General features: G+C 41.7%; 1 protein-coding gene and 1 long non-coding RNA gene across 3 annotated transcripts in view; one reads left to right on the top strand and one right to left on the bottom strand.

Annotated features, from left to right (window-relative positions):
• The window catches only part of PPM1L (protein phosphatase, Mg2+/Mn2+ dependent 1L), a 171,991-nt gene that overhangs the window by 65,201 nt on the left and 84,028 nt on the right, over positions 1–22,762 (top strand). The gene's annotated exons all lie outside the window — the stretch shown is intronic.
• Positions 1–22,762, bottom strand: part of LOC310845187 — a 43,810-nt gene that overhangs the window by 10,749 nt on the left and 10,299 nt on the right. The window contains exon 2 of the long non-coding RNA XR_014564557.1: positions 5,200–5,293. This is a non-coding gene — a long non-coding RNA (uncharacterized lncRNA). The remainder of the gene's footprint in view (positions 1–5,199; positions 5,294–22,762) is intronic.

Raw genomic sequence — 22,762 nt, 5'->3', positions numbered from 1 at the left:
TCAAGGTCATCTGATTTTGTGCCTTCTAAAATATACAGAGCAGGGCGCTGGCTTTAAGTTCTCTGCAGGATGCATGACGGGGATTTTAAATACATGGCCCTTATTGAATGCTTGCAAAAAATAAAGAAGGGAAAGTGTGTGGCACATACCAGGTTTATTTCCTCTAGCACTGTGTAAATGTCAGTGAAGTGTATTTTGTCATAAGAGGAGAAGGACAGGAAATTAATGGATTTTGAATCCAGGGTAATTGCTTGGGAGGTGATGTTTTATTTACTTATCACTGTTGCATTGGATCAGTCAATGGTGAAGCATTCGTTAAGTGTTTCTTTTAATCATCTGCAGTTTTTAGGATTTATATTTGATGATGGGTTTTTTTGCTGCTGTTTGTTTCTCTTAAAGAAGAGAAATTTAGCACGTTGGAGTCGGGTTGAACAAGCAATCTGTTTTCACGTAACTTTCACATGCACTCATTCTGTCTGATTTTAACCTGCAGTTTCTTTTTCTTTTAATTCCCATGAAAAATATGATTTCTAAATGAGTTTTCTCTCAAAATACATTTTAAAATGCATGTCTTGAATAGGAAAAAAAAAACACCTTTAGAAACATATATTTTCAGGTCTTCCATTCTGAGCCAATAACTTGCTTGAAATGTTTGGGAACTGCAGAAACTGCTGGATAACTCAAGTCCCAACCCACATCTTAGTGCAGGAGTTTCAGTCAGTTTTTACGAGAATTTGCAAAGATCCAATTCCTCAAACATCCTCATTATCTCATGGCTTCTATCTGTTCTTACGTTGATCTGGCTAACCAGTACACATTGATTTTAGAATTCTTCCACACTGAGGGTTCTTGCCAGATCTTTGAGCATTCATTCAACATACTCAAGAGCCACTGCTTACACGGCTTCTGCAGAGCCCACCTGAGTCCCTGTGTAGGTAAACAGATAAACAGGAATCCACTTCATAGGCTGTAGTGTTTTGGAGTGTTCAAAGTACCTTTCATTCCTTATTAACACCCCCATACTGCAGATGGGATGAGATAAAAGTAAGTTGCATACTGGATTGATGGCAGAAGTGTGGTTGTTGTTGTTGTTTTTTATTATCTTTCACTTCAACACACCAAACAGAAAAAGAAAAGAAATATCCATCACCACAAAGCAAAAAAGAAGTGATACATCAACTAGTAATCTCCTAACCTTGAAATAAAAATGGTCTTTTTTCTGTCAACCAGACTTCCTGTCTACTCCTTACTTCAAATTCTCATTATTTGTTCACTGCCTTAACATAACAAGTTTTGTTAGAGTTTAATAATCTTTGATCTATCTTAGATTTTACATCATACTTGAGACTGCTACTGAAATTATTCAAATGCTGCAACTGACCTTAAACTACAATTGTTATTTTTCGAATAGATTTTAAAGACTTCCCATTTTGAAATAAATACCTGTTTTGATTTATTTATTTATTTTTTTCTGACATGGTATCTAGTTCCTCATATTCAACCAGTTTTTTAATCCAATCTGATCTTGATGGAACTTTGTCATTCTTCCAATTTGCCGCAATGAGAACTCTTGCTGCGACCATGGTGTATAAAAAGATCTCTCTTACCTTTTTGGCAGAAGTGAATGTCTGGGATCACAGTTTGGTAGCCCTGTTTGAATATACCTACATATTTGGTCTTAATAAGCCAAGGTATTAAACATAATTTGCCAATGTAGCATGTTCATGGTGGAGGTAGAATTTGAATTCCAGCCTAAAGGCTATGATTGATCTGCCAGAGTATCAGGACTCCAGAAAGAGCATATAATGAAATTTATCTCAAAGGTCCTACTAAATCCTAGACTAAATGGATTCATTTTTAAAGACAAGAAAAAGATCACACAAAACAGACTTTCACAGAAGCAAAAACTTTTTCTACAACTTACCGGTAACTCTCGTTCAGAAGGGGGCGCACTGCTTTGTCAGGCTTCTTTAATTCCATAAAAAATGTGAAAGGTGGTGATAGTTTAGAGAAAAGCCCCAAGTCACATGTTAAGGTGCTGTAAACTAGCAAGCTTGCGGCATAGAGACAGACACCATGGAGAGCGACATCATTCAAAATCGCTTTCAGTTGTCAGCCATTTTGTGTGTGCCAGCACTAAGGGGAAAGAGTGGGGTGTGGTGGTTCTTAGGTGGAACTGTGCATATTTCCTACTAGGCTTGGAGGGGGTGTTGGTAGGACACCTTTTTGAGTCAAAATATCATCAGATGACACAGTGAAACTGCATACCCACTTTTTACCTTTAAAACACATTCAAAGCACATATGCCCCTGCAAAGAATTCTGGGTACTGTAGGTCACTTCACAGAGTTACAGTCCCCAGCAACCTTTAACAAACAAACAGAATTATTTAAGGGGGATAATGTGCCTCAAACATATGTAGTGTCTATGCAGCCTGAGATATTACTGTTTGTGTTGAAGCATCTGTAGCTGAGTCCTACTTAGAAGCTGCATTATGGCTTTAAGATGTAAATCTACTGTATGATTCTAAGTTGATTCTTTACAATTAAAAAGCTATTTCATTTAAGCATCCTGAACCACTAAAATGTTCAAAATCCTCTTCATGCAAGCCAGATCATTAAAATTGGTACCAGAGCAATCTCTTGAAAAGCCCTGGGCGTTCTTGCCCCCTTCATTAATATAAATTACATTTCTCTGTAGATGATGTGGGTTTGCAGTTTATTTAAGGGAAATGTTGCATGGTTTCTAAAGCTTGCAAATTCTTGTGTGCTTATTGGATTAACTTCTAACCTTCCTGGTTGTTGTTTTTTAAAAATAATGTTAGACACAAACAAGCGGTTGTTTTTAAATGTATGGGTGTGCGTTGGGTGCAATGACTTCCATTTTTCATTTTCTGTAATTATTTTTCTGGTGTCCCTGCAGTGACAAGCAATATATGACTTTTAATAAGCACGTGAAAGGAAATACATACTGGCAAGTTATTGTGATAGGATTGCAACACTAAATTTTTGTGTCTCTCTTTAAATCCATGTTATCATTGCTTGCCATTTACTGAGATCTTTGCTATTTCCCTCCCAAAATTGCCCCCTCATGGTTAACATTACCCAGATATGCAAGGGAATCTTAATTATGACTTGTGCTCCAAATTCACTGGGGAGATCATTAAATGTCATATTCCAGAGGGAGCCCGTGATTGCAAAAGTGTTACTTCTAAATGGCATAAAACTATAAACCCTTTATTCCAGAGTTGTCTCACTGAAAATCTACAGATTGGAAGCCTGTGGGATTACTCTGAATTAAATGCCTTGTGGATTGCTTAGAAACACTTAGGCACGGAATCAGAAATCAGTCAGTGGTGTATCCAGTTTAATATTTTCAGCTGTTAGTTAATTCAGATTTATAGATCCTAATCCAGAGAGCTTCAGAACTTGTCCGCAGCCTTGGAGTCGCTTCCAAAACATGACCCAATGCAGAACAAGAAGTTGTTGAATGCTTTAGTTGATATTCCTGCATTGTAGGGGGTTGGACTTAGATGTTCCTTTGGGATCCCTTCCAACTCTACAAATCTGTGACACTAGAATTCACAGGGACTCTTTGAGTCATAGCCATAGCTTAGTCTGTCTTAATGGCTAGAGATGGATGACAGAAAAGACCTCATCATCCCCTGCTTACCCAATTGCATCCTGCAGATTTGATACGGCCAGCTCACTATCTGACTTAGGCTTAAGTGCCTCATTGGCACCGGGTGTTACTTTGCTAACAAGAGGTGGGTCCAAGGCCAAACCAGACCTCTCCTTCTCCTCATTCAGAACATCTGCTCTCACTGAGGTCAGGTTTTCTCTTGACAACCTGCTTGGTCCCTCCCGAGTGTCCAGATCAGCACCTCCCAAGCTACGGAAGATCGAGTTCCACAATCTCATCCCATTCCTCTTCCCCCTCAGACCAGCCCTGAGATCTATGAATGAAGGGCAGTGTACAAATTTAATAATAATAAAAAAATAACCCTGCCAAGACTGTTGCCACATGGCTCAAGACAGCAGCCAGTGCAATTCTTTCAGCAGCCGCCTAATATGATGACAGTTCCGGTCTGAGGATAATTGCATCATTAATAAAATCAAAACTTTCAGTGCAGTAAAACTATACAAAAAGTACTTTAATGAGAGGACAGTCTAGGTTTTCCTGGGAGAGGGCATTGTAGAGGGCAGATCTAACACACTTCCTGTAAATAACAAACAGTGTCCTCAAAATAATAAAGAGAAGAAGTTGGTTTTCTTTTTAAATGCAGTTTTTATCAAGAAGCTAGAGAAATATATTCCACAATGCAGTTCTTCCCAGGATGATCCCTAGAGTTTCTCCTGATGTGGTTTATTGGAGGGGATCAATTTTTTTAAGTACTAGGCAAGTTGCAAAATTCTAAATGTTTCAGTGTTCCTTAGACTATGATTGCTTTCTGATACTGCCCTCTTTTAAGAATCATTTATACTTCTCCTTTTGCAACTTTTTATTGATGGTGCATGAACTATAAATAAATTATATTCCTATTTGTTCTCAGGTAGCTGTCTCGTTATGAGACAAAGATACAGAAAAAAGGTTCAGTATATGTTTGTGCAAGGGGTTAAGAAGCAGAATTATTAAGATGCATGCTGTGTAAATTTTGTTCTGTTTAGGTTACAGGAATGTTTGCAATTTGTGAAAAATATCCCCAGTGATGCCTAGTACTTCTGAGAATCAGGGTAGCTACAAGCAGAAAACTGACATTTGGCCTAACCACCTAATAATAATAATAATAATAATAATACAGTGGTACCTCAGGTTACATACACTTCAGGTTACATATGCTTCAGGTTACAGACTCAGACCCAGAAATAGTGCTTCAGGTTAAGAACTTTGCTTCAGGATGAGAAAAGAAATTGTGCTCCGGCAGCGCGGCAGCAGTGGGAGGCCCCATTAGCTAAAGTGGTGCTTCAGGTTAAGAACAGTTTCAGGTTAAGAACGGACCTCCAGAACGAATTAAGGACTTAACCTGAGGTACCACTGTTATTTATTTATACCCCGCCCATCTGGCTGGGTTTCCCCAGCCATTCTGGGCCACTTCCAACAGAACACTAAAATACAATAAATGATCAATGCATAAGCATAAATAATAAAAAGATTTATTCAAATTATATAATCAATCTAGAAAAGAGGTGCTGGAACTCACCATGAATGCCTCCCTTGTTCTCTTATCATAGCAATGGTGCCCACCTGAGAGGTGCCAGAATGGATTTCCAGCGAATTCCAGCTTAAAAAAACACCTGCATATAATGGAAAAGGTATTTTTAAATCCTAGTCAAAGCAACCATTAGTCATAAAACAGTCCAGCCTAGGACAAAAGTCCCAAAGCTTATAAATGCTTAACAAATTATTTCACTAGCAAACATGCAACACCTTAGTGTCCAAAAGTATAAACAACATGGGCTGAAAATGTCAGCTTGCCAAGTGTGTTTTGACAATTCAGGTCTTCTTCAGTGATTTAATCTTAGTAAGATGTAATCATATCTTCCAGAAATGACTTGACAGATCCAGGCTTTTTTTTGCGTAGTTCACAAGGGATTGTAGAATTGATGTGGGTTACACTGTGATCTAAACCACTAAGCCTCTTGGACTTGCCGATCAGAAGGTCAGCAGTTCAAATCCCCGCAACAGAGTGATTCTCCATTGCTCTGTTCCAGCTCCTGCCAACCTAGCAATTCGAAAGCACAGCAGTGCAAGTAGATAAATAGGTACTGCCCCTGGAGGAAGGTAAACGGCGTTTCCATGTGCTCTGGTTTCCATTATGATGTCCCATTGCGCCAGAAGCAGTTTAGTCATGCTGGCCACATGACCTGGAAAGCTGTCTGTGGACAAACGCCGACTCCCTTAGCCTGAAAGCAAGATGAACGCCACAACCCCATAGTCGCCTTGGACTGGACATAACCATCCAGGAGTCCTTTACCTTTTGCCTTTAGAATTGTAGCATTGGAAAGGTATACAGATATATCACTTAAAGAGAGAGAGAGAAAGCCTACTTCTTCCTTGTGTGTGTGGATGCTGCATTTCCGACTACACAAGGATCCACACTTGAGGAATGAGTTCACAATTAGTTTACAGTATAAAGAAAATAGTGAAGATTCTCAAATATTACCTCAGGGGAAGAGAATCGACGTAAAGGGGTTTTAGACTGTGGTGTAGATAGAAAAAATAACTGTGGTGTTTGCTTTTGGTGAGTCTGTAGTAACTTCCATATCACTAAGGAAGGGGATACCTGTTGATTCAACATTGGATTGTTTGTTGCGTCGTTCTTTAACTATCAGTGTTTCCCCTTGTGCATAGTTATCTCTCTGTGTGTAAGGCCTCCAGTGATACCAGACAGGGGCAGTATCTACTACTCATTCCTTTTCCTGCTGGGCCTATTTGTTACTTGTAAAACAGACTCTCTCTTGACATGTAATCTAAAGGAATTGATGGCTTCTGAAAGGCCAGACAGCAGGACAATGAGGGACCTGAGCTGAAATATATAGTAAGCTAGCCCGTGCAAGTCTTCCCAAGGACACAAATCAAGAGGCTTTAGCACATTCCTTGTACGTTTCTCGGATATCTCATTGTTGCTCCCTACAGATGGGACTCCAGTAGACAAAAGCAAACACAGACGTATCTCACAGCTGGAAGCTAACTGCATTTCATTGCTGAAATCCCATTTCAGATAGGACGTATTTTGATTTAAGATAGGTTCATGCCATTCCAGTTTAAGCAAACATTCCTGTTTCATGGCAAAGGCTGTATCCCAGCACCCAACGGCCTGTGGTTCACATTCAACTATTAAATAGTAAATAACCTGAGTATTGTGGGCATATTGTGAAGGGAAACTGGATAAAAATGAAGACGAATGGAACCGAAAAACGGAAACGTTGTTCCAGAAAAATCATGGGAAGAAAATATTGGCTACTAGCTGAGCCATTAATGGCTATTAATCAAGATAACTAAAGATTATAGTCTTTCACGGAGCCAGAATATATGCCATGTTTGTGACAGGTGTACTGCTGCAATTGGCGTCCACATGACAAATCATCCCTCTCCGAGCCATAACTCTCCACATGGGCCATCTCATTTTGTGATATTTCCAGTAGGTACTTGCTAGCAACAGCCAATGACAGAGGTGAGGAAATTTGCAATGCTGCGATCCATGTGGGGAGTGTTCCTAGATTTCATGGCAGTGAGAGGTAAGACTTTTGATGGGCACCAACCCCTCTCGCTCTCCAGGCTTCAGCGAAAGCAACGCGTAGCCTTTGGAGTGCGGAGGGAGCGCTCCCTCTGCGCTTCGGAGGCTTCATGTTGCTATCGCTGAAGCCAAGGAGCCTGTATTCGCTCGGTAGGAAGCACACACATTTCCTATACACATTTGCTGCGTCATATAGAGCGAAAAATATGGTACCTAAATTGGCAATATTGGTACAGCCGTCGTCCATGGGAAGCAATACTCTGAACCAAAACACTGTTCTAAACCAAAGCAATTCTGGAACCTAATTTCCCAAGCCTCTGGAAAAAGTGGCCAATGCACCTTTTTCACTCATCAAGGGCACTGTTCCGAATGCTATATAAAGATCCCTTCTGATGGGGGTATATGTCGACTGCAGAAATAGCAACAGAGCATCTGGAAGCAGCAGATTGGAAAGGAGCCCATAAGACTGACTCAGGATCCCTTGTGGCTCAGCACCCTCCCCAAGAATAGCTTTTAGGGACCAGGAAAGGAATGATCTGTCCTATGACTTTCAAGACCAGGCCCTCTCAATATTTACTAGATGACATTCTAGGGGAATGACTGGGTTGGAATAAAAGAGCGTTTATGGTTGTAACGACTGGTGTTCTGCCACAGCTGTGCCACCCCGGGCATTAAAATTGCAGGTAGGCTGTCCAATGCTGTCCAAAGTATTTGACCTGAAGAAAAATCATTTTAAAGGAGTGCCCATGGTAAACGGCAGCAGTAGAGACCAGCTGACAACTGCCTGAGGATGCCAAGGCCCAGATTTAGGACAAAGGATATTCTCAGATGACTAATATGGTTTATTGCCGTCAGGTTTCCTTCTTTTCTTCTGATGCTTTGAGATTTGGTTTAAAGCCTACTCTGTTTCAAAGTCAGTTTACACAAATATTGGAAGCTTTCTATTCGAAAGGGAACAATATTTGATACAGAGCTGCTGAACTACAAATGCATGGAGGATTTGCAAGTTGTGATGATTGAGGATCCTTGAAATACCTTCCATGATGAAGTTCTTTGATGTTCCCTTGCTTTAGCTCCCACTTTAAAGGAAAATTGGTATAAAGTGAATGCCCTGATGATATATTCTCTCTCTCTCTCTCTCTCTCTCTCTCTCTCTCTCTAATTTATAACAACACTACTGAGTTTTGCTGGAAGTGCAGTAATAGGCCTCGATCTTATTTGCAACTGTGGTAGTATATACCAAACTTTTGCACAATTTATTATCATGGTTGTGTTCTCGTTCTATTTTTATTGCAGGATTTTGTGTGTGTGTGTGTGTGTGTTTATAAAACAAAGGAGGAGAGAGACTTTTCTTCAAAATTTGGTGAACTTGTCCAAAAGAGCTATTGCCCTCAGTAAATATGGGATGGGAGCAAGTTGCAACTGCTGTTTGGAGGGGTGGGGTGCGAACCTCCCATCACCTTTTTTTCACCTGGCTGACCATCTTGTCCTTCATCATTTCGGAAACAGTTATTCCTGGAAGGAGAAGGTAGCTTGTCTCCAAGTTGTTGCTGGCCTTCTGATCACCAAAGGCTGTTGCTATTCTAGTTCGTGTATGTGTGCATTGGTGGAGTAGAATGTTCCAGAAGCTTTTGGTCCCCCGGTGGAGAATAGGCACCAGATGGTCTTTTCCCTCATCTCTTACTCGCATGATGTGTTAAGCCTGTATGCAGTAGAGCTTTGTTCTACGAAAGAGGTCCATGTTTTCTTCTGGCAGTTGCTTGGAAATTAAGTGCCTGCAACAATCATTTTGGGTTTTCTTTCCTCCCATTGTTTTTCCCGAGAAAGGCCTCTCTGCAGTCAACTTTATAACAATGCTTGTCCTTGACAGCGGCCCCCCAAAAAATGATATAGAAAAGCCTGTGTTCAATTTTGGAGCTCCAATAGAGACACAGTGATTACAGTCTCATAAACAAGATCTGTACTGTTGTCGCCCAAACAACAGCATTACCGTATATTTCCTTTTATGGAGGCTCGTCAGCATGAAATAACCTCCTCTGCCAAGTTCAAGATACAATCAGGCCATTTGTTAGCAAGCCTTTAAATTCAGATACCCAAATAGACTGTACTTCTGTACTGACCTAGTTTATGATAAGGTGGAGATATAGAAAGAAGACATTCTTCTAATGTCTGCATAGCATGCTGCAAGCAGGAACAGGAATAGCCTGCATCCTTTATAGGCCAAGGCCAGAGAACCTATGGCTCTCCAGATGTTATTGGACCACAACTACCGTCACCCTTGACCATTAGCTATATGAGGGAGTGGCTGGCGCTGTGGTCTGAACCACTGAGTATCTTGGGTTTGTTGATCGGAAGTCAGCGGTTCGAATCCGCGCAACGGGGTGAGCTCCCATTGCTTTGTCCCAGTTTCCTGCCATCCTAGGAGTTCGAAAGGGTACCAGTGCAAGTAGATAAATAGGTGCCACTGCAGGGGGGAGGTAAACGGCATTTCTGTGCGCTCTGGCACTTCACGGTGTCCCATCACACCACCTCCATAACTCCTGCAACTTTTGGAAAGATGAATGGGGGGGGCGAGGCATAGTGGCTGGTTAGATTTCTGTCTGTTTTTAATATGTAATCCTGACACTTTGGGCAGTCCTACTAGCCACTTGGGATTTCTGTCAAAACGAGCTTTTCAGCATATGGAAGCTAATCACAAATCGTTGGCTAATATTCTGAGCAGATTCTGAGTACAGTAAAGCCACTTCATTTTTAATTGGATCATCTGGAACGAACAGTTGTGGCTCCATCTCAGTTGCATTTTTATGTTCTCTGACATATAGATACATAAAATTTAAATGCTGCAGAACATATTTTCACAATTTTGGCATAGAAGCCACCAGTTTTCCTGTCCGGTGCTTTCTGTAGTGTTAGGTTTCCAACTTTCCCTAAGCGAAACTGGATGTTTTCACCGTTTTGAATGCTGTCTTGAAGTTGTCTTGTGTACCCCTTGCGTCAGCTGTGGAACAGGCTGCCATTTTGTATCGCCAAAAGCACCAATGGGATTCTAGTCTGTCAAACTCATTTTCTTGAATATGCATTTGAAAATAACAGTGGAGCTAGAGCTTACTTGGGGGGGGGGAATGGCTGGTTTTAATTCAGACATTGGTATACTGTAGGAGTCCCTTCTTAAGGCATGGTAAGATAATTTGGGCATCTACAGTTTGGCTCTTGGATCCTGAATTCCCAGTTCTCTCCTAAGGCCAAGATGAATAAAAATTGCTTTGACTGCTATCCTATGTACATTTGCTATGAAGCAGGTTTCGTTGGCCGACTTACTTTTGAATAACCAAACATAAGATTGCACTGTTAGTGTCTTGTTTTGGCTGTGGGTCCTGGATTTGGTCCACCAAGGCTTGCCTGGGCAGGAATTCAGGTGACAGGTGGCAGCAGATGTCGGCAGGAATAAGTAGCAGACACCTGGGGTGAGGGAGGAGCATCCTGCAGAAAGACAGAATCAAGTGATACAAGACCAAACTAGATGAAAGGTTGAAGATCTGTGATTGGATCATCTGTCTGTTTTACATATTGTCAAATACTTACAATGACTTTTGACCAATGGCAAAAAAATAACTGGGGGGGGGGCGGTTAGGAAGGAAACATAATAAATACTTTTCTATTGGTAACTAAGTAAGGTTGAGTCTCCAAATTCTAACGCCACTTAAGCAATTCTCATGAAACACCGAGCCACAAAGGTCAAGAACAACCAGGGATCTTTGCAGAAGAATCTTTGCAGGTGAGAGAGGCCTAGGTCTTGGCATAGACAGAACGGAGATAGCGGGTTGTTAAGAAGTGTCTAGTTTCGCTAATCTTTTAAACAAACGGATTCTATGTGCACCACAGTTCTTGATACTTAAAAGATTCTGGGCAGGCGGGGAAGCATAATTCTGAGAACTGAGTTACAATGAAAAAGATATTGTGGAATGGTGCTTAAAAATTGAACTGGTTTCCTTCGTCTAAAGGGGGATTGGCTGTGTTAGGAAGACATAATAAACCCATGGCTCAGGCACACTCTCCTCTTCCCTCTTATCCCTCTGAGAAGGTGGTCAACTCTCACTTTTATTTTGATTATCCAGTTTAGTGTTGGGCTCAAACAGTAAACTGTCAAACAATTAAACAGTAGCAATATTTAAGATTAATCACAGTTTGACAGGTTTAGGCAAAACGTCAAGCTGTGGTTAATCAAATATGGAAACAGAAGCTTTTTCCATTATGATAAGCCATAGTCTACCATGACATCTGAAGCCAGCCACTGTAAAGAAAAATTCATATTTCCTGGGATTGGTGAGTGATGATAACACAGTTGTGAAAAGGTTTAACTTGTGATAAAGTGCATGACTGTCAGGCATAAGCCAAGCACTTTTTTGAAAATTTGGCATGAAACTTACTTGTATAGATTAACTTTATTAGGAGCTCTTTCTGAGTTGCAGAAATTGCATTTAATGAGAAGAGGCTGAAGTGCTGTAATAAGAGGTGCATGATAATAAAATACTTTGATTAAGTCAAAGTTCAGATCATGGAAATGAAATTAAAGCTACATGGGTTGTTGCATATTATACAAGCAATAGAAACTCACATCTGAGCAGTTTGGGGGGAAAGCAAGGACTGGAGACCTAGAGAGTCTCTGACTCTCTCCCTCCTTTCAAATGCACAGGTTGAGCAGGTATTGCAAGGTTGTGGAAGCAATCATTCGAGCAGGCTATACTAGTCTCAAAGCAATATCGACATCCCAAAACCTGTTTATGCCAGGCCAAACCAAACTGCTTCCAGCTCTCCCACGATGAATCACATAGTAGGTATAACTATCCTTGCAGATCTTTGGGACAATCTAATGGCCCATTTTCTGGCATCGAGCAAGGAGAGAAACCACTTTGTGTAATAGAAATGGTTTGCTGTAATATTGCTAATATGCTAGAAAGGCTCTCATGGAAGATCAATCTTAAATGTTGGAGGCTCTATGAACATTGTCTTGGAAGGGACTCAGAATTTCCCTTCAGAGGTCTACTGTCCAGGAGTGTTTGTTTTAAAAGGCTGCCAATAGATATTTTAAATCCCAGTGAAATACAGGAAGTGCCTCTTTTCTAGTTTCCATGAGTGGTGTTGCAATGCTGGCTGACCATGAATTATAAATGCTCTCTCATTATTTCCCCCCCTTCCTTTAATCTCTTTTCATCACAGGATGTCCACTGTTAGAACATTTTCTTATCCGCAGTGGGTCTGTACTGATCTTGTAAACAAGCCTCCATCTCCTCCCTCTCCCCTTTTAGCTTATGGTCTTCACAGTGCAGGCCTGTGCATGTCTACTCAGAAGTAAGCCCCGCTTAGTTCAGTGGGACTTGCTCCCTGGTAAGTGTGGATCTTTGGCCACCTCATGAGAAGAGAAGACTCCCTGGAGAAGACCCTGATGTTGGGAAAGATGGAGGGCACAAGGAGAAGGGGACGGCAGAGGACAAGATGGTTGGATAGTGTTTTCGAGGTTACCAGCATGAGTTTGACCAAACTGCGGGAGGCAGTGGAGGACAGAGGTGCCTGGCGTTCTCTGGTCCATGGGGTCACGAAGAGTCGGACACGACTAAATGACTAAACAACAACAAAGTGTGGATCTGACTGCAGCTTCAACAGAAACATAAATAATTTCTGTTGGCCCTGTTCTATTCCTACAAAAGCACTGTGACGAAGATTATGTCAGTAGCATTGTGTTTGTGAATGAAGAAACAGATCTGTGACCCTGAATGCTCTTCCGTTGTCAGTTTATTTGAGTATTTACTAATATATTTGAGCCAGCTCAAATACTGTGTGCTTTGAAAGGCTCTTGCTGGTTTTGTTATTTAGTCATCATTGACGGTCCAAATACCACAGGCTGAAACTGTGCTGTAAATAGACTGGTCCCTTGATTAAAAGTTCAGAAGAAAGATTCCTGCTGCTAGAGGATGATTCCTGATTTGAGGGGTTGTTTAAGAGATGCTTAAAATGCAAAATGAGATACTTGGAAAGACCTAGGGGTGCGGGTGGGGAACCTCTCTGCCTGAGAGTTTGATCAGCTTATTGGTACTGACTGTGCGCCTACAAAGGGGTTCATTGCATGCCCTGCTTTGTCCATTTGCAGACGGGGCTGGATTCAGATCATGCCTGCAGACAGACTTTTTCCTCTACAGAAAGCTTGATGGTCTGCAAAGGAAACATGACTGTTTGCATAGAGATTAAATCCAAACTGCATTTGCAAATGGATTTCAAACAAGGCTGATCAGGAGGTCGTTCCAGTTGGATCCAGTTCATCACTCCTGATTTAGGAGTAGCCAGTGTAGTGCCTCCAGATGTTACTGGATTGCAACCCCATCAACTCCAACCATCATGGCCAATAATCAGGGATGGGGAACTGTAATCCACCCACTCCTGGCAACTCCAATGAACAAGCATTAAAACAGAAATATGAGTAAAACTTGTTGACCGTTGAACCATGCACGTTTTTCAGCGATGGTAGTGAAGATCACTTGAGTATCCCTACTGTTTTTCAGATAGTATGATCTGGTGCTTTCACTGTAAATAATTGGATTCTAGCTCAATTTTTATATAATAAACCCCATACTGCAGTGTTGGCAAAGCGAACATAACAGGTGCACTTAAGAGTTTGCCTGTTTCTGAGCTTTCAAATTGTGCAGACTCCTGACCTGATTTCTTAAAATATAACATACCATTTCCAGAACATATGACATTAGTAAGCCTGACAGTCTGAATTTAATCAGAATCTTTCATTGTAAATGAAATGGCATCTGGCTTCAAATACCAAAAGTTATTTTTTTAATAATAATTAAAAAAAACCAATCACATTAAAGTTGCAATCACTATGCCTATTTACTTGGGAGTAAATGTAATAGAAGTCCCACTTCCTTCTGAGTAAAGCATGCAAAGGTTTGGACTGTAAATGTCGTATTTATATAGTAAGCTTGAAATTGATTCCATTTTTTGTGGTATCGCTTAAATAGATGAGGTAGCCTAATATATGCTCCATGAATTGCATAGTGCTATGTTTGGTCTCACTAGTCTTCCAAATGAGGCTGTTCCTCTGAACCATTATTTATTTCTTGACCTTTGGGCCATGCAGTAATGAAGTGGTCTTTGGTGAACACTATTAATGTGCATTTATCCTAGGTCTGTCTTCGTTAGTGCTAATTTTTCTCCATCAGCAGCAAGCCTGTAACTAACCAATAGGATAGGCTGATTTTTCATCCTAATGAGAGCTTCCTAAATCACAGTTGTTACAACAACAACAACAACAACAACACAAACACAAACACACACTTACACTTTTCTTTTCTTTTCTTTTAGTCATCCTAACTTCTTTCTACAGCCAGATGTTGCTTTAAATATTTCTGCTGTCCTTTGGAAAGATATTTGATATTATTGAGGGTGAAGTACCCTGTATATTTTTTAAATCAAAGCTTTCTGTTGCCAATTCGTATGGCGTGCTACTGAGACACATTAACATTTGGTAAAAATTCATTAAAAAGCAAGCAGTTTGCCCAGATTGAGTCTCGGGATAAGGAAGACATCCTTTCATGGGAAAGGAGTTGAAGGCTTCAACTGTAGAACTCAAAGTTTGGGAACTGAGATCTTATCAGATTAACTTGGGCTGCTCTGTTCTATCCCTCCTTCTCAAATTAAAAAGAGAAAATACCTCATTGATTCCTCTCCCCATCCCACCCAGTTCCACTCAGGTGGTCTGCTCAGACTTCCAGTGGTGAAATCCTATGTTTGGGCATGAAATTTAGCTAAGAGCAGGTCCCATTTCTAGCAGATGCTCAAAGTCTGTTGGGCGGTCCCCAACCTGCTGTTGCTTATAGTGCCTTCTCAGCCCTGGGAAGACTCCCCTCATCACTGTGAGGTGGTTTTTTTTTAAGGGATAATGGGAGTTGTAGTCCAACAGCATCTGTAGGATACCTGGTTGGCTCTCCTTGCCCTAAGGGGTATATCTCAACAAAGAAAAAGAAAATGCACATTCTTGGCCAATCTGGATGAGATGGTGAAAAGAATATTGCTTGGTCCCCAATCTTGTGACCAACTATAGCTTGGGGTAACCCTGATCAAGAGGGTGGATCACTTGTTCTGCCTGCTTGGCCAAACAGGCCAAGCACAAGAGATGAGAGTTTATAGAGGCCTCTCCCAAACCTCACCCTCAAATCTCGACAGGCCTTGAGATCCCGTGCCTCCCTGAGATTTTCAGCTTGACTTTCATCTCATCATAATGGAAATCCCCAGTGACCAAGAGAGTTCCTTTTGAGGTACACAATGCCAGGAAAATTTATGGAAGTAACAGTACCACCTCCTTTGGCTCTCCTCAGGCACTGACAGGGGTCAGAAGGCCCTTTGGCAGAGGGACTGGGTATTCATTGAGGAGGAGTTCCAATTTTGGGTTGGTTTGGGGTTTTTTGCACATCTGTGAAATAAAGAACTTTCAAACAAATGGATCAGAGCCCGGCAAGTGTTGCAATAAGGCGTCGACTTTGTAATAGGATGCCGATAGGATCATAGGGTATAGCCAGATTTTGATGATGCATCTGCATTGTTTTTCTCTGGCCACGAATGTATCTTACTTGTATGACTTAAGTTCTGCTGTGGAATAAATGGAAAGCTCTTTGCTTAAACATTTATTTTTCCTCCACCCCTGACACATGAATATTCTTTTCAGTCTTATATCTGGCTAGGAAAAACTGAGCTGCATGTCAAGTGAGGCAAATAGCAAATTTCCTTTCACTGTTCCAGGTCTCCATGCTGAAGACTTTTCCAGGCACTCTCTTTTTGCTGAGAAGAATGAGCCATGAGGGACCACATAAAGACGACCGTACCAATAGTTAGAAACAACTCTGAATAGTTAGACCTTTGCTTGTCCTTTCAGAGGGGGAAGGGAATCAAACAGCTCAGGATTGCTTTTTAATTAAATGGCAAGTCAATACTGCAGACTAATCACCTACTTGGTATACAACTTTTCTTCTATAAATCAAATTATAGAATTTTTTTTTCATTGTTCTAATAGTGGTAGAATTATTTAGTTCTTGCTGCCTGGAGTCAGGAGGAAAGCGTCTCATTATAATTCCTAAGGGTTGATTCATTCAGTACTACTATTTCTATTCATTATATTCAAGAGTCTTTAGTGTAGTTCTCCAGCTTTGGAATACCTTGTCCCACCTGGAAGAGTTTATGCATATATTAATTAGCAATTTTCTCTTTGGACAAAGTTGATTGGCGAGGTCTGCAATCTGTAGGTGTCTTTTGGATCATCCCATTTGCCCTTAATATCCTATTGCAGTCTTCCCCAATCTGGTGTCCTCTAGAGGTTTTTGACTTTGGCCATGCTGACTGTTGTTGATGGGAGATAAGAACAGCCTGCTATATTGCCTGGAGGGTACCAGGTTGGCGAAGCAACTAAACTATTATTTAGTGCAATTGAAATAATCACATATTCTCCCCATGTTTTCATTCCTCTGTCCCAATTTCCTTTACTCTGTCCTGTCCATCTACTTTAGATTGTAGTCCACTTGGGGTGGGGACACATCATTCCTCTTATTTGTATACAGTGGTACCTTGGGTTAGGTACTTAATTCCTTCCGGAGCTCCGTTCTTAACCTGAAACTGTTCTTAACCTGAAGCACCACTTTAGCTAATGGGGCTTCCTGCTGCTGCTGCACCTCCGGAGCACGATTTCTGTTCTCATTCTGAAGCAAAGTTTTTAACCTGAAGCATTATTTCTAGGTTAGCGGAGTCTGTAACCTGAAGCGTACGTAACCTGAAGCGTATGTAACCTGAGGTACCACTGTAAAACTATACACATACAGTGGTACCTCAGGTTACATACGCTTCAGGTAACAGACTCCGCTAACCCAGAAATATTACCTTGGGTTAAGAACTTTGCTTCAGGATGAGAACAGAAATCATGCTCCGGCGGCGTGGCGGCAGCAGGAGGCCCATTAGCTAAAGTGGTGCTTCAAGTTAATAACAGTTTCAGGTTAAGAACGGACCTCCGGAACGGAACGAATTAAGTACTTAACCCAAGGTACCACTGTACTTGTTAGATGTTGATGAAGAAGATTATGATGATACTACTGCTACGGATAATAATAAAAAATTAATTGGTGGATATTAGAAATGTGAATTGCTGTATTTCCCCCTCCAAGGAGTATTACTGAATGTTGTTTTTTAAAACAACAACAACTTGGAAAGAGTTGCAAGATAGTCCTTTCTTCCTCAACACATCCCATTCAAAACATGGTGGTTGTACTGGTGCAATAGGGAACCAGTGTGGCAAAATGCAAAAGTATGTCGAACTTGAACTAGGTTCAAATCTCTGTTCAGTCATGAGGTTCATACAGTAATCTTGGATTTTGTTACATTTTGACTAGGTCCTCAATGTCCTGAATCATGGGGGTGGGGGAGTGTTGCAAATGGATCACATGTGGATTTAGGTCCAAATAACAGAGATCTGTTTTGGAGTTGGCACACTTTCCCCTTTTAAAAAAGAAGCTGCAATTTTTCTCTTTGTAAACAGAGATTGTAATTCAGCCATAGAGTTATACGAATTGTGTATAGGCAGCCAGGGTGGCTGGGCTAACAGCCAGGGGCCAGCAAACTTTTTCAGCCGGGGTCCAGTCCACTGTCCCTCAGACCTTATGGGGGGCCGGAGTATTTTTTTTGGGGGGGGGGAATGAATGAATTCCTATGCCCCACAAATAACCCAGAGATGCATTTTAAATAAAAGGACACATTCTACTCATGTAAAAAACACGCTGATTCCTGGACTGTCCGCGGGCTGGATTTAGAAGGTGAGTCCCCGGGCCTTAATATGCCTACTCATGAGTAAGACAGTCAGATGCGTGGGCTAAAAATTATTATTATTATTGGCACAAATGATGGACGGTCCTTTTTCTAATACTCTTTAAGTTTGCACTTAATTGAGCTTTTGTTAGATAGGTATACTACCAATTGGTTTTTTTGGATCTTTTTCTTGTGTGTTAGTCTATTGTCTGTAGTCCTGTGTTTGGAAACTTGCTTTTCCCCCCATTTCCAGTGTTTCTGTTTAGTCCCGAAAGAGAAGCTGTTAGAGGAACCTGCTCTCCTAATGGAAAACCAGATACAATCTGTATCAGCTTTGCTGGTATCAGTCTGTGAATCAAAAGATACTGATTTTTCAGCATGAAATGCTTTAATCACCCCCTCCCACACCAAACTATATACTCTGCCTTCCTCATAATCTTTCAGGTCTCTCTGGATTATTATTATTATTATTATTATTATTATTATTATTATTATTATTAAATTCTCACCCCCTCATCCAAAGAATAAGGCTAAATGTTGAATGATGATGTTAAGAGATAACATTATAAATAGGAAGATTCTTATGTAGCAAGAAAATTGATACTGTCTTGGTTTATCAGCTGTAAGTGGGAGTGAAGCTTTAAGCAATGGAAATAATGACCCTTTTATAGGAACAAATCTGGCCTTGATAGGAGGTAAAAAAAGAAGATGATGAAGCCTTGACAGTTTATGATATCTTGTCTGGTAGAGCAAAATTAGATCTGTGGTCGTGTTTGCACTTCCTCTTTTACATTGTACTCTCCCCCTCCTCTCCACCCCCGGAAATCTATGACGTTTTAAATATTGTCTATGATTTATAGCATATGTTCAGGCAATTTCAACCTAATACAAATTCTTGTAAAAGCAATGAGGGTTTCTGCCATCAAAACCTGTGTGAGATACACACACACACACACACACACACACACACATTCTGCAGCAACTGTTCGGTAAATTTGATTTTCTCAGCTTACAGAAATTCTGTGTTCTCCGTTGTTGCATCACCGCGAGTTAAAAGTGGTCTCTGCAGATTACATGCAGTGAAACCAGAAGTTCAGAAGCAGGGAGTTGATTAAAAAATTTCCAAGCTTTTCTGCTTATTTGTTTTGTATGACATGTTGCAGAGCATGTTAAATGGAAAATGAAATTAAATTTTGCTTTTTTAAAAAAAATACCTTTGAAAGGCGGAAAACAATGCTTGAATTAAACTTGGTCTGTCACGCTAATTTGTTCTTAGTTAATAAGATTTTCTTCCGTTTTCTCTCTGCTGTCTTGCTTTGTTGTTGTTTTTGTTTCAATGCTTTTTTAGCTTAAGATGAAAATCATGTAATTTATCTGGTGGGATGTCACGTGTGTAGGGGCAAGAGATTATATCAACCGGGAAATACAGAAACACCCTTGCGAACCCACACTTCTTGAAATTTTGCAGTGCACTTCTCCAGCCAATAAACATGTGCAAAAGTACATTTACTAAGTGCATGAAAATGTGTATATTAGTTTAAATAACCGAGAAGGCCCTCTACCCTGTCCCAACAAACATGCCTGCGTGGGTGGCTGGATAGAGAAAAGTGCCTCCCCCAAAGATCTCAGAGCCCAGGCAGGTTGGTATGGGAGAATACGGTCCTTCAGATAATAATAATATTAATAATTTTATTATTTATAACCCACCCATCTGGCTGGAGTCTAAGCCATATAGAGCTTTATAGGTCATAACCAGCACTTTGCATTGTGTCTGAAAACAGACCAGTAGACAGTAGAGCTGTTGACATGAGCACTCTGTAACCGCCCTTGCCAACAGTTTGGCTGCAGCTCTAGTGGACGTTCCTGAGCCCTTTCCGAAAGCAGCCACAGGTTACAGCAAGTTACAGTGATCCAAATGAAGACTTGGTTGAAAGGGCAATGCTAGCAGACAAACCTAGATTTGCTGCACTGAGCTAACATAAGAAGAACTTTCTTGGATCAGGCCAAGGGCCCAACATAGTCCAGCATCCTGTTTTCACAGGAGCCAACTGGATGCCTATGGAAAGTCCATAGACAGTATCGGAGCGCAACAGCACTCTCCCAACTTGTGATTCCCAGCAACTGGTATGGAGGCATATTGGTGGTGGTAGAACCTAGCTGTCATGGCAACCTAGCTGTCATGGCTGTCATTGACGGCTTCATCCTCCACGAAGTTGTCTATTCTCCTGAAGCCATTCTCCTGAAGCCAAGTTGCAGGGACACCATGACATCATGTGATAGTGACTTCCCTTGTTGGGCTGTGCACTGGAAGTACTTTATTCTGCTGTCCGGAATCTTCCAACATTCTGTTCCATTGGATTTCCCCCAGTTCTAGTATTATGAGAGGGGGGGGCTCACCCTGTACATACATTAGATGCATTGATATGTTTGTGAACAAGTATAAAGTAAAGGTAAAGGGACCCCTGACCATTAGGTCCAGTCGTGACCGACTCTGGAGTTGCGGCACTCATCTCGCTTTATTGGCCGAGGGAGCCGGCCTACAGCTTCCGGGTCATGTGGCCAGCATGACTAAGCCGCTTCTGGCAAACCAGAGCAGTGCACGGAAACGCCGTTTACCTTCCCGCCGGAGTGGTACCTATTTATCTACTTGCACTTTGACATGCTTTCGAACTGCTAGTTTGGCAGGAGTAGGGACCGAGCAATGGGAGCTCTGGTTTAACCCACAGTGCCACCCGCATCCCCAGTGACCAAGTATAAGTGCTTGTAAATTTAGTTCCCATTGTTAGATAGTACCAGGTTGCTACTTCCAAAAGCCTTGTTTATCCCCCCCTTGGCAGTGCTCATAACCAATTGCCCCCCAAATTGGGTCCCCCAATAAATGGGTTAATCTCTCTGCTATAAAGGAGTCAATAAGCTCTTAGGTTTCTGCTGTGCCCTAATGTGGATCAGGATGCTGAATAATTCCAGAAATCCATGGATTTGCCTGCGGAAAACCACTTGGAAGTTAATGACGCTCTTAGCAGTATTAGCTACTGATCCATGATCTTCAGACTCGTTGCGGATGGAGAGGATGGATTAGTCACTCCCCTGAGTAATGAAAAGTCTAGGGGTAGTGCTGGAGGCTTTCGCTTCCTTTGAGTGACAGAGCATGGGAGAGTTCACAGCGCTTTCATACTATTTGGGTTCTATTAAGAAAGATGCAAACAGAGCGCCATGGAGGCAAATAGGAAGCCTTCAGCTGCCAGCAAAACTGCTGATTCTACACCAGATTACCGCGTAGATTCCTGCAGCCCTTTAGGCTGCCTCCTGTCCAACTATACTTGCAACTGCAGACTCTGTGCTTGCCCAGATTCAAAATACCATCTGCTTTCTTTTCAACCCCTTTCTTGCCAGTCAGTAATTTCTGACTTATTAGCAGGCAACAGGGTCTGCTCCGTGGTTGAGGGATCCCTCTACAAGTGCTTTCCAGTGGGGGCCCTTTGTGGGTAATGGTTGGCTGTTCCCTCCAGGGTTCATGGGGTGCAGGGCTGGCCTTGATTGCCTTGCTGCCTGCAATCATGGGTGTAGCTGGGGGGGCAGGGAGGATCAGCTGCCCCCCTAAATCAATAAGAATCAATAGAAATGCATAGCAAACTGAGGTTCTGTTCCCCTCCCAACAAAAATCCTGGCTACGCCCATGCATGCAAGGACCATGTTTTTCCACACAGCGCCCTGAAAAATGAACCCAACTTCCAAGACAATGTGCTGCCAGTACATTTTTCTTGTTTTTCTTTAAACGTCGGGACATAGGACGCTGTCTTATATCGAATTGGATCATTGATCTATCTAGCTCAGTATTGTAGACACAGACAAGTCCAGCCTCTTGCCGTGCAAGAATCTCCACTAGAGCATCCGTAGCAGATGGCCATCAAACTTCAGTTTAGAAATCTCCCAAGGAAGGAGAGTCTACAACCTCCAAGGGAGTCCGTTCCACCGTTGAACAGCTCTTACTGTCATAAAATTCTTCCTGATGTTTAGTCGCAATCTCCTCCATTGTAACTTGAAGCCATTCGTTCGAGGCCTACCCTCCAGAGCAGGAGAAAACAAGCTTTGCACCATCTTCCATGTGACTACACAGACTTCGTGGCTTCAGGTTAGGATTGTTCCCGGTCCCACCTGGTGATTTAACCTGGGACCATTTGTGGAACTTGCATTCAAAAATGTTTCATTAATATGCATGCTTTGGAGGTGGTTGTAAAGCAGCTGAACAACAGCCTGTACTCTCTGAGATGGGACTTTGTACATATGCCATGATTCCATAGGAAGATAGAATTTAATTCTGCCAGAAACAGCACAGAATCCAGAAAAAGCACTAATAATCCCAGCTTTCTTTCCTTTCCTTTTGAATGCATGTTTCTAGCCCTTATGACTGAGAAGATACCGTATTTTTCGGCCCATAGGACGCACCGGCCCATAGGACGCACCTAGTTTTTTGGGGGGGAAATAAAGGAATTTCCCCCCCTTTATTCCCCCCCCCAAAAAAAACCAGGTTGGGCAATCCAAACCAGTCTAGGGAGCCCTGCAGGAACTCCCACAGGCTCCCCAGGCTTGCTGATAGCTTCCCGAAGCCTGGAGAGCGAGAGGGGTCAGTGCGCACCGACCCCTCTCACTCTCCAAGCTTCAGCGAAAGCCTGCATTCGCC

This window comes from Podarcis gaigeae (genome assembly GCF_964106915.1).
Source record: "Podarcis gaigeae genome assembly, chromosome: 5".
Classification (NCBI taxonomy): domain Eukaryota; kingdom Metazoa; phylum Chordata; class Lepidosauria; order Squamata; family Lacertidae; genus Podarcis; species Podarcis gaigeae.
The sequence above is the reverse complement of the archived record's forward strand: the minus strand, read 5'-3'. Positions and strand labels throughout refer to the sequence as shown.